This window comes from Camarhynchus parvulus, chromosome 5 (genome assembly GCF_901933205.1).
Source record: "Camarhynchus parvulus chromosome 5, STF_HiC, whole genome shotgun sequence".
NCBI lineage: Eukaryota > Metazoa > Chordata > Aves > Passeriformes > Thraupidae > Camarhynchus > Camarhynchus parvulus.
The window spans coordinates 22,775,750-22,787,471 of record NC_044575.1 but is presented as its reverse complement, the minus strand read 5'-3'; the positions used below and the strand labels follow the sequence as shown (position 1 = coordinate 22,787,471).

The 11,722-nt window shown below is 45.4% G+C and overlaps 1 protein-coding gene across 18 annotated transcripts in view; it reads left to right on the top strand.

The window, feature by feature from the left end:
- The first annotated feature begins 706 nt into the window (after positions 1 to 706).
- The window catches only part of MADD (MAP kinase activating death domain), a 68,532-nt gene continuing 57,516 nt past the window's right edge, over positions 707 to 11,722 (top strand). For 17 of the 18 annotated variants that reach the window (XM_030949135.1, XM_030949136.1, XM_030949133.1 and 14 more), the window contains exon 1: positions 707 to 758. The gene's annotated coding sequence lies outside the window, so the exon portion shown is untranslated. Of the gene's footprint in view, positions 759 to 8,634; positions 8,734 to 11,722 lie in introns of those variants that run through there. The other variant, XM_030949120.1, reaches the window with a different exon arrangement.

Sequence of the window (11,722 nt, the reverse complement as noted above, 5' to 3'; positions counted from 1 at the left end):
GCAAAGTATAGATGACAAATATCAAACACTGTTTCTCCATTTTGCACTCCAGATGTATAAAAATTGTGAGTTACTTGTGGTGCTTTTGGTTGCATTTTGGGTTTATTTTAGTAGTTTTGGTTTTGTTAATAAATGGATTTATTTGAGCAGCATACTGTTTTTTTGGAAGGAGTTAAAAAAATCTTTATTGCAAGCTTTTAATAACCAAATAATCTTGTAATCTTATGAAGCAACTAGCAAATCAGCAAGTATGTAGCTCAATACAGAGGGGGAAAGTACACGGCACCGTGTCTCCTTGCTGCAAGGCAGCGTGTTCTTGTCCGTCTGGAGCCGGGCTTTGCTGCGAGGCTTCAGCTGCTGCTTGCCAGGACGAGGTCTGAAAGCACCAATTCGACGCTTCAAGCGGCCGAAGTGTCCCCGGTTCTCTCGACGCAGCCTGCGCAGGAGAGCTGCGTCCCTCCACGCTTCCTGACACCCCGCCTCTATCCCGCCTCCAAGCCCGCCCCCATCCCGCTTCCATCTCCCCTCCAATCCCTCCTCCATCCCGCTTCCAATCCCGCCTCCATCCCGCCTGCCCCTCCGTGGCTGCAGCGCCCCCTGCGGGCGGCTGACGGGACGGCTCCCCCCGCCTCCGCCGCGAGTGGTTCGCTCCGCCCGCCCCCGCTGCCCCCCTGCTCCGGCTGTGGCGCGCGCCGCCGCCGGCGCTCGATGCGGAACTGGGCGGGCGGCGCAGAGCGGCGGCGGCGGCAGCGGCGCAGGTGAGCGGAGCGACCCGGCCGGGCGGGGCCCGGTGCCGGTGCCGCAGGCGGCCGGATGCGTGCACATGTCACAAGCGGAGCCTGCCCCACCGACCCTACGTGTGGGTCGGGCTGGGGAGCGCGGAGCGCGGCCGGCAGCGCTGCCTGCGATGACCTGCACTCGGACAGCTGGCGGCGGGGCCCCCCCGCTCGCCCCGAGCGCTGCCGCAGCCGCCCGGCCGGGCGCGGTGGTGATGCTCGAGACCGGCGAGCCCTTCCGCAAGGTCACGGCCGCCGGCGGCCGGAGATCGTGTCCCGCCGCTGCCCGGAGCGAGGCCGGCCGGGTTCGGCTCCATCGTCCCGGGCGCCGGTGCCGGGCGGGGCCGCGGTGTCCCGCTGTGGCCGCGGGCTCAGTCGGCCGCTGTCGGCAGCAGCCCCTGCGGGGTCGCTGCGGGTTTCCAGGTGGGACTGGGCGGCTGTGGGAATAGCGGCGTGGCCGGCGGGCAGGGGGCTCTGCCGCCGGCGGGGCTGTGGGCGGGGGCCGGCGCCCTCGGTCCCGGCCACCCGGAGGCTTTTCCTCGCTCCCTGCCGGGTGGAAGCGGGCAGGGTGCTGAGGGAAGGGAGAAAGCGGCTCAGGGCGGACAGAACCCCTTGGAAAAGGTGAGGCGTGCAGCCGTGTGAAGGGGTTGCTGCGGTAATGTGACTGGAAAGGTGCTTTTACTCCTTGGTTTGTAAACAGCAGATCCTGTTACTCTGCAAGACAATAGAATAGGAAATCCACTTTATACCGGGCAATTTCTTGTGAAGTCGACTGTAAATCAAAAACATTTTCCCGTCAGAAATGGGTGTCACCACCTTGTTGTGTTGCTCGCTTTTATTGTCAGGTGGAGGAGGGGAAGAAAGCTTGGTCTGTGTCACTGTTTGTGTGGAGTCACGATAAAGAAGTGTTTCAAGAAATGATAAGCTTTGAAGGAAACTGATTTGTTTCCCGTCTTTCATCTCTCTCTTTCCCCCCTGAACTCCTCCATATACCACACTGTTTTCAGTCATATGTAAAATAACATACATTATAAATTTGCAGCCCCATGGAGATGGGGCAGAACTGTGATCTGGCAATATGTTGTGCTCTCCCTAGACAAGCCAGCCATTTTCTCTGTGTCAGTGTGACTCTGGGTCAGCATTTCTGTTGGTGTGCTCTCAAGTGTCCTTGCTGTGCTCCTTGCACCATTGCTTATCTGCAAAAACGATGCTACTTGTAGACACAAGCAAGAGGAGGGAAGATTTATTGTGGTGTCCTGAGGGTCACATAATCAAAGCAAAGTCATCCAAATATAGGTTGGTTTGGGAAGTGTCTCTATTTTTGGACTTTATACTGCTTGGGCCTAGGCAGCTGCTTTGGATTGGGCACAAGAAGCACTTGCTGTGTTCAGCACTAATGAAAAGCTGCAATCCTGACACATCCAAGAGAGCACTTCACATCCAACACAGCTAACATGCAGTTTTTACAGGATCTAATCTGGCCATCCCCTCACAGCATGTTATGTAACGCTGAACTGATAGATCATTCCATCTATAAAATACTATTTTTGCCTTACTGTTGCATTGTTAGAAAATGCACAGCTTTTGAACACAGTTTAATAGACACTGTAATTAAATGCACACTCGTTAAGTATCTTACTGTGTGTTTAACAAAATGCAAAATCATCAGCAAGTCTCTAGAATGCTTTTGTTTGGAGAGTAGTACAGCCTTGTCCTCACTAAAAGATCTTGTACCTGCCTCTCCAGTGGTGCTGCAGTTGTATCACAAGTCTGGACTCCTGTGTTCTTACCAAATTAACAGGATTCAAGCTGTAAGCTTCAGAGTCCTGCTGCATTGCTTTCCAAGTTACTGCTTTTAAAACAGTTCGAAGTTTACTGGATGGGCAAAAAAGGAAAACAGTATCCTCCTTCCCTGGAAGAGTGTTGTCTATACAAAATGCATAACATGGCCAAGACACAGTTCTAGGATGTGTGTTATGTGCCAAAGCTATGAAAGGGGGTGAACCAAAGGCTGTGTGGAAATTGGCAAAAAAAAAAAAAAAAAAAAAAAAAAAAGGCTTCTAGTTTAAAGTTTTCGTGGAAAAACATAAATATATACTAGAGGGCAAACCTCTTCTTCAGCCATGGTGCCATTCTGTAACTCTTTTGAAAGCAAACAGGGCATGTATGTAATGAATCAGAATGGGCTGAGCTGTAAGGGACCCACAAGGATCATTGAATCCAGCTCCTGGCCCTTCACAGGACCATCCTCAAGAGCCACATCATGTGCCTGAGAGTACTGAGTCCAACTTCTGTCTGTTTTGGAAGGATTGGGGGTCAGGGGAGTAAAAGTTTTGAGGATTTTTTAACAGTAATCCTTGCCTACCTAGCCAAAGTAGCTTTTTAGGTTTTAGAGCATCAGGACTGATGGTTCAGTAGAAATGGTAGAAGCATCAGTGCATTTCAGGCCTTACTAGAACACTTGTTCATATTATCTTCCTGAATTAAATTAGTGTTGGCTTTGATTTTTTCTGCCTTGGGCTCAGGGGCATAGAGGCTCATAATTTATAGCTTTTCCCCTCTCAAGCCATATCAAATACTTAGGTTCTGCATAGACAGGATACAGTAGGCATACCTCTGTCAAGATATTCAGTCTGGTCTATTTAATGTCATCTATGGTGAGTCAGTTGAAAAACCAAATATTTATGAAAACTTTGAGTATTAAATTAGAAAGTCACAAGTACTGCTAAATTCTAGGAGAATAAATTTCTTCAAAGTTTTTAATTTCCAGCATTCCAGTTAGTAGATTTTCTCTGATACTCCTTTCCAGACACATTTGTGAGAAGAATGGCTTTCTTTTTTTTGGGGGGGGTGGGAATTGGTAGTGATTTAGTATGTGAGAGGGGATAACAAATGGTGTAAAACACTGTGTCTTCCCTGTCATTTCACACTGTCATTTTTTAACTGGATTTGCCATCATACTCATAAGATGGTAATTGATACTTTTATGTTAAAACTTAGTACAGAGGTGAATGGTTCACTTACTTTCCATTAGGAAGGAATTGGAGACAGGCAATGCATATGTTACAGCCCAGATGAATTCCTGCAATGTCCTTTGGCCCTGTTGTGCCTGCATTTAAGATGTACTGCATTAAAATTCCAGGCAGTTATTTAGTGCACTGGTAAAAAGTACAGATGCAGCTTCTGATTAGGGATTTGCAGCAATGAGGAAAGGATTTACTAAAAAGAATGAAAGAGCTTGATATGCAAGATTAATATCATGTCCCCAGTTTAAAGAGCTTTCATCTATCTCAAGCTATGAATTTTTGTTTTTTGTGAAGTGAAAGCATTGTCAGTGACCTAATAAGAAACAAAGTGAAATAAAAATGAACATCATGAGGCATCACTTAGAAAGGAATGTATTTTAGTGGGATAATCTGTTAATCTGTGGAATAATTGTGATATTTCTTTTGAAGACAGAATGCTTTGCTGCTTTTCTTTCTCTACCTTGAGAGCTATGAAAACCTTCCATTGATCTACTGCTCACTCTCTGTGGCTGAACCTGTATAATTTGGTTGGTCTTTGCTCTCTTGTTTGAGCTGGAAAATAATTCTAGAGCAGCTAGATTCTCTGTCACTGGATCTCCTTAAACCTGTCAAAACAACATGGAAATTACTGTTGATTATTGACAAACATGCTCCTGATTTCTGTCTTGGAACTAGAATAATCAGCTGAAACCCCAAACCAAGCAAACTGAAGAACTGACCCATGTACTGCCAGGAGCTCTGAAGTATCTTTACACTGGGGAACTCCCAGATGGGGAGGTTGTGCCTGTTGATGTCCAGAAACCACTGAATTGTCAGAGGTTGTGTTCTCTTTAGATCACTGCTACTAGCAGAATCCTTGCAGGGATTTAGAAATAAGGAGTGCTGCTTGCATATGCCTAAATTACCTAAGCTGAGGCAGTTCTCATGCTGTGAGCCCAGACACTGCAGTTAAATGAGAGACTTGTGCTTCTGGGTTGCTGTGAGAAATAATGCATCAGAGTAGCAGCAAGGAACAAGGTTTTATGGTTTTATGTTTCTTCTACTGCCTTCATTATTTCAAAGCAGCAGCATTCCTCGAAACAGAGCTGGTCATCATGTTGCCTTCGATGTATCCGGTAGTGTTTGTCAGATATCACCTTTTTGTTTTGTTTGTAACTAATCTTTAAACAGTTGTGACGATCAGGGAATTAATATTTGCTTTTTTGTGTGAGGGACAAAGATACGCTACTGCCAAATTTGTTATCTGATGACCTCCAGGAACTGTGTGTTATCTTTTGAGCAGAGCATCCTTTTATTTCATATCCTGTTACTTTGTCACATCTGCAGGATCAGTGCCCTGGTTGTGTCCTGCTTCCCGTTATATTCAGGCTGAATTTGCCAATGTCAGTGTAAAACTTTTGATCGCTTTCTTGCCTGTAGCTTTGACACCAGCTTTCCTGGGTCTCTTCTTGCCTGGGTATCTTGTCCTTGCTCTGGAAAGGCCCTGGTGACAGGAGATGAGGAGTTGTGCCTCTGCCTGTTTCCCTGTCATCAGCTAGCAGGAGGAGAGGAGTGCTTTTTGTGATACAGATAATTAAGAATCAAAACCAGTACCCACCGAAATTTGCTGGAGCCATGAGCGCTGAGCAGCTCTGCTGCCGTGTCTGTTTCCTCTTGATCAGCAGTTAAACTGCTCTGCTGGAGCCACGAGCTGGGCACGCTGCTTCTGTCCTCCAGGCCACCTGGTTTCTCCCTTCTCTCTTGTAAGTAGTCTTAAGACATGCCCAGCAGGGTGGTGTTTTCCCTCCCTCCTTTGTTGTGGTGGCTGCCACTGCCAGTGTCTGGAAGGACCTCTGGGAGCCCTTTTGCTGTGTCGTTTGCTGGCTCCAACACCGCTTGAGGCAGTTCCTGTCCCCTCTTCACTCTGAGCTTGCTTCCCCCAGTGTTTACGTGTGGGTGAGTCTGCCAAACGCACACTTCTCACACCCCAGAGATCTTGTAGAGAGAAAATGGGCTTGTCTCTTTTATTTCCTTTCAGTTTTGACCAGCTGGTACTATGATTTATCACCAAAATTAACAGTAGGATCAGTTTGAGAATAGGAATTTCTGATCTCCCACAGTGTTGATGAAGAGTAGGGGAAGGTGTGTAGAGGGAAGGAGTAACAAGCAGGTGGCACGTGTGGGGAGACAGGCTGAGTGCTTCTAATACACAAGGCAAAACAAATGTGGGGCTCTGGGTTCTGAGGTGCTAACAACAGCCAAATGACTGGATTATTTAAAGTACTTTATTTTCTGGTTCACATTATCCTGAACAATGTTTCAGTGTTTCCACACTGGTTGTGAGCATTCCCCCTCCTGTCTTACAAATGGCTGTAATTTATTGTTGGGATCCCATTTGTCTGTGTGACTGATTTCCAGGAAACAGTTGAATGTGCCTGTATCTGGTGGTAGTGATGCCATGAGTGATGTCTCCTGGCCCAGAGCTGCTCACTGTGGCTGGGGGAGGCGCCATGGCAAGGGAAAGCACTGAATAATTTAGCAGTTGCAGCTGCATCCAGCAGTTCTCTCAAATGTCACATGCTTTGTTGTTTTCTTGTTAATTTTTTTATGACTCTACATTTACACTATTTGGTTTTTGGAAAAAACCTTCTGATGCCTGCATTATGGCAACTGTGGCCTACTGCTCAAATTCCCAGCAGAGGGCTGGGAATGGAAGCATCTTGTGGGTGCTGGGGTCTGGGCTGCACCAGAAGCAGCACCAGCGTTTCTCAGCTCAAAGCTCACACCAAAAGCACTTCTGGTTTGGAAAAGAATGTAATGCTGTAGTGGTTGCTGGTGGTGTGAGGCTAATTGGGCTTGGAGGCATTGTGTGGGCTTTGGTTTGCCCTTCCTTCCTCCCACCCCTTCTCCTTGCAAAATGTTTAAATGCAGATTTAAGGATCAGTGAAAATCTGATGAGGTAGAGAAAATGAGAAGGCTCTTGTATTTGTGATGGTGATGTTTCACAAGGAGGGGCAAAAAAGGACAGACTTCAAAAGAGGTGGTCTTGTGTTACTGTTCTCTCATGCAGGTCTCCAGAGATGATTTTTGAATAAGAGATGAATTTAAATTCAAACAGTGTAGAGCAGGAGAACTGGCCAGACTGAGAGAGGGTTTTTATGCCAGAATTTGTCCTATGATTCTATAGTGAGTGGTGCCCTGCACAATGATCCTGCCCAGGAAGGATCATGAGAGAGATGTTTCATACAGTAAAGGAGGGGAGGAGAATAAGGTCTTTAACCTAAATTGAAGCGTGTGAAATGTCCTGTGGCTGAGGCTAAAATCTGTCATCTCCTTCCTGTTAGGAAGTAGAGTGCTGTAAAAGTGTGTGCTTTTCCTGCCTTAGGTTACTGTTGATAGTTTTCCCCAAGAGTGTAATGGAATAAAATGGATAACAGTATTTGCATACCATTCTTCCTCACCTGCTTATCTCTTGTTGCTCATTCAAGCCCTGGTCATGATTTTTCTTCATGGCTTTCAGGTACTACTGGTGGGCGCAGATGTGGCTCTGTGGGGCAGGTGCTGCTGGAACCTCTCCTTTGCCTTTGCTGCTGCCTGCAAGTTCCTGTTAGGATTGTGTGTTTGTGTTAGCACACTCTGCATGTTCTTTCTGTGCCTGCACTGCGTGTTTGTGGAAGCATCATGTGGGTGCCTGGGTAAGCGGATTTTGTCAGCTGTGGTTGGTAACTCAGCTTTCCGTGGGCAAGAACGCCTCCTGATATTTGTAGTACTCATGGCCATGGCAAGCTCATGGAGTGGGGGTGTTTAGCATCTTGCAGATACTGTGCTATCTTCTGGCCTGGGGCCTGCAGGCGCTGACTCCAGGCAGTCCTTGTGTCTGGGTGAAGCTGGTTGGTAGTGTGGGCAGTGCTGGGAGCTTTGGTGGTGGAGCAGAGGGGGTGGAGCGCTGCAGCTGCTCTATAAATATACTTGACAGGCTGAAATCTAGGGACTAAAAGATTGGGTTGCTATGGTGATGGATCTGAATCAGATTACCTGTGGGGCTGTTCTCACAGCATGTGCATGTGTGGTGACTGCGTGATCTTGCATGTACAGCAGGCTGCTTTAGCCAAGGTTTTGGCTGAAGCAGGGAGGAGAGAGGAAGCAACACTGAAGGGCTGACATATGGCAAGGATGGGGAAATCTGTCACTATGGCAACCAGGAACCTGAATCAGTCCAGCTTCACTCCGTGATACTGCAGAAAGGTTCCCATCTGTGTGCCGTGATACTTCTGTTTGTGGAGTAATTCTGGTCATTTTCAGTCTATCTGTCAGCACCCCTGCCCATGCTACTTCCATTTTGCTCTTGACAACTGATGTGGAAGCTAAAGATGCTTGACTGTGTCAGTTCTGTTTTCAGAAGGCAAAGAGAAAATATTGCTTAGTAGGAAAGGAAGAAATCTTTTATTTATTATAATTATTGAGAAGGCCTTCAAAATAAGTCTTCTTGTATTGCCAAAACCTGTTTTCCCCATTCATTCTTTAATTTTCTTTTATCTGGTTTGTTCTGTCCTTTCCCTCAAGATTTATTGATAGATGAAAAGTGGAAATAGTTGGGGTGCATCTGCTGTTTTACCTGTAAGCAACTCTTACTGATTGAAGTGATGCATGTGCTCCAGGGCAGATGCTTTTAGAATTTGCCTGCAGTCCTGTTCTCTACTGGGTGATTTCTTATGCTTGGAGCTATCCCCATGGCATTTTGCAGAATCACACCTATGTTATAGGTTAGCCATACTAGATAAATATGTCACTGTCTGTTTAGGTAGACTTGCAATTCAATACTTTTTTTTTTTTTTTTCCCCTCCAGAGTGCAAGTATCTTCTTAGGAGTCACAGTTTTGGCATGCACTGCTGCCTTGCCAAGGTGCATGGTAACACACAAAGCAGCTGCACCAGTATAGCAAGTCCATCCAGGTCAGATTTTAGAAATTGTTCCATGTTCTGTCAAGTTCTGGAGAATGGGAAGTGTTCTCATCTCTGCTGTTGTCTGTTTCTTGTGTTAGCAGAAACACTGTAGTATCTGGATAATAGCAATAATGAGCTTCTTAGAATGTTGCATATTTTAAAGTATCAAGCTATTTGCAGTGTTTTATATAGTTGTTAAGCAGAGGAAGTGAAAAATGGCTCATGTGAAAAGAATACTGCCTGTCTGCTTCTTTAAAAGTTTAGTACAAGCAAAAATAACATGTGCTATACCAGAGATAATGTCTGGCATCATTTGAAACACACTTGAAAGAAGAAGTAACCAAAATTTCAGTGGTAAAGATTCCATAAAGATTATAAAAATGTCTAAAAGCTACCATGAACAGTTCATACTGGGCTTCAAACCATGTTGTTTCCAGTTCAGCAGTGAGTGAAATGTGAGTTCCTGCCCACACAGGTGAGATTGGCTGGTCCTGAGGTACTCACACCTATTTCTCATGGCTTAGCAGATAGGTCAAGGTGTGTGATGTGCGAAAAAGAAACATACATCAGTCCAAAGGTGGGCATTGAAACTCCTGGTCCTATTTGTGTTTGTTTCAGTGCTCAGTTTAGTTCAATTGGCGAGCCTTGAGTTCACAGAAAACAATGCACTAAGGTCAGGCATAGTGGCTATTAGAGCTGAACTCAGTACAGACTGTCTTGGCTGAGAGTAAATAGAAATTCAGGATGTTCCAAGGAAACTAAAAATTTAGTTCTTTTTGGGCGTGACTAGAAATCTGGTTTTTCACAAGGTGAAATTTCAGTGAACCGTAATTTATGTGGCTTCTGTCCTATAATTTGTTCTGTCTCCTTCACAATTTCCTCTTTTTTCTCTTACAAATTAATGTCCCATGTATGCTCATTATTCAGTCAGTGTGCAAATTGAATTGTATGATGCTGATTTATATTCTAAAGGTATCCATGCACTGCTGAACTGTGCAGTAGGATCCTTTTACCAGGTAAAAACTGGAGGTAATGAAAGGAGAAGCCTTTCTGGTCCCATTTTAAAGCATGGAAGAATTGTGAGGAAAGCAGGGCTTAGCACCTTCCTGTTGGAAATTAATCTCTTGTCTTCATACCATTTTTGCAAGCAATGATGTAAATACCTGCCAGGCATCATGCAGGTCAGTGTAAGCCTGGACCATCAAAGCTGGGAGCCTCTGTGTGCGGAAAACAACTGCAGGTGAGTGTGGTGAGTTGTCCTTGGCTGGATGCCACTTGTCCACCAAGCCACTCTATCACACCCGTCCTCAGCAGAACAGGGGGAAGAAAATAAGATGGAAAAAAGCTTCTGGGCAAAAGTAAAGGCAGTTTAATAAAGCAAAGATTGCATTCATGGAAGCAAAGAAGCCCAAGAAATTTTATTATCTACTTCCAGAAGCAAGTGCTGTCCAGCCATTTCCTGGGAAGCAGAGCTTCAGTAGGCTTAGTGGTTGCTCCAGATTATAAATGTTTTAAATAATGGATTCTCTGCCCTTCTCCTCTCTCTTAGGTTTTTCCTGAGCAGATGTGGTATGGGATATCCTTCTGGTCAGTTGGGGTCAGCAGTCCTGGCTATGTCCCCTCCCAAGACTTTGCATACTCCCCAGCACTGCTGGGGGGAAGATGTTGGAGAGGCAGCCTTGATGCTGTGCCAGCACTGCTCAGCAGTAGCCAAAATACAGATGTGTTGTCAGCATCTTTCCAGTTACCAGTACACAGCACATCACTGGGAGGGCTGCTGAGGGGAAAATGACCTCCATCTCAGCCAGACACCATACAGTGACACTAGTTGAGTTAACAGTTTGTCGTATCAAAGTTATTCTTAGACTGAATTGCTTTGTTCCTCTAAATTTGTGTCTCTAATGAGAAGACTCCTAACAAAGATTGAGGGCTCCAAGGGATAGATGAAATAGGATAAATGCACAACTCATTAGTCCCAACTCAACTTGAGACTAATGCAGGGCATGGCTCTGACGCAGCCAGGGCATGGCTCTGACACAGTTTAGATGACTCTAAATTGGTAGAAAGTCTGCTGTGGTTCTTTCATGCTGCCCTATCCATTGTGTGCTGTGGTGCTTTTCATGAGTGTGTGTGTTTGTTTATATAGGCTTTTATTTCTGGGAGGACTTTAAATTGCAGAATACCATGCAGATTGTCCTCTAAGAAGTTGTGCTGCAACCTAAAATGTGGGTGTTTGGGGAGTTTTTAAATGCAGAGTAATGCCAATAATAGAAGTGTTTGTTTTTTTGAACACTTTTTTCATGTCATGGTTACTGGTAAGCTGTGGTTTTGTGCTGGTTCTTGCTTTTTGTCTTTGTGCCTAGGCTACAGTGCCAGCTTTTACTAGTGAGTATTGCTGACAGCTGCTACAGTGGGTGGGTAGTGTTAGTTCTCACCAACCCGTTCACCATCCATATAAATGCTTATTTCAATTTTGGTGTTGTATGAGACATAATCTGTTGGTGCAGTATTTTTCTGTGGTGGGCCTTCCCTTCTCTATTTTTCTTCTTTTCTAGAGATGAAATAATAGGAAGTCTCTTCTCAAGTGCTGGTTGAGGATTCAGCCTTCAAAAGGCTGGTTCCAAATGTTTGCAAAGACAAAAGACACTGCACAAGACCTTTTCAGAGAAAGCAATGTAAAGTTAAAGCAGTTTGAGAGAGAGAAGAGGTTTTGACATATCAACCATCTTAGAGTCAAGATAATTTCTTGGTTCAGGTCCAAATTCCAACATAAAAGAGGAAAAAATGAAGTATCTCTTGGTTGTTTGATCTATTTCTGTCCTAATGTACTTAGTCTCTTGCTGGAGTTGCAACACACTGCGACAGTCTCTAAAATCTAGGAGGATGTTTGGAAGGATGATGGGAAATCTCTTAGAAAGAAACTACTTTACCTCTGTATTGCCTGTAGAGGTGCTGTCTGTGGTTCTGTGATCACCTGTGTTCAGTCAAGTCTTCCAGA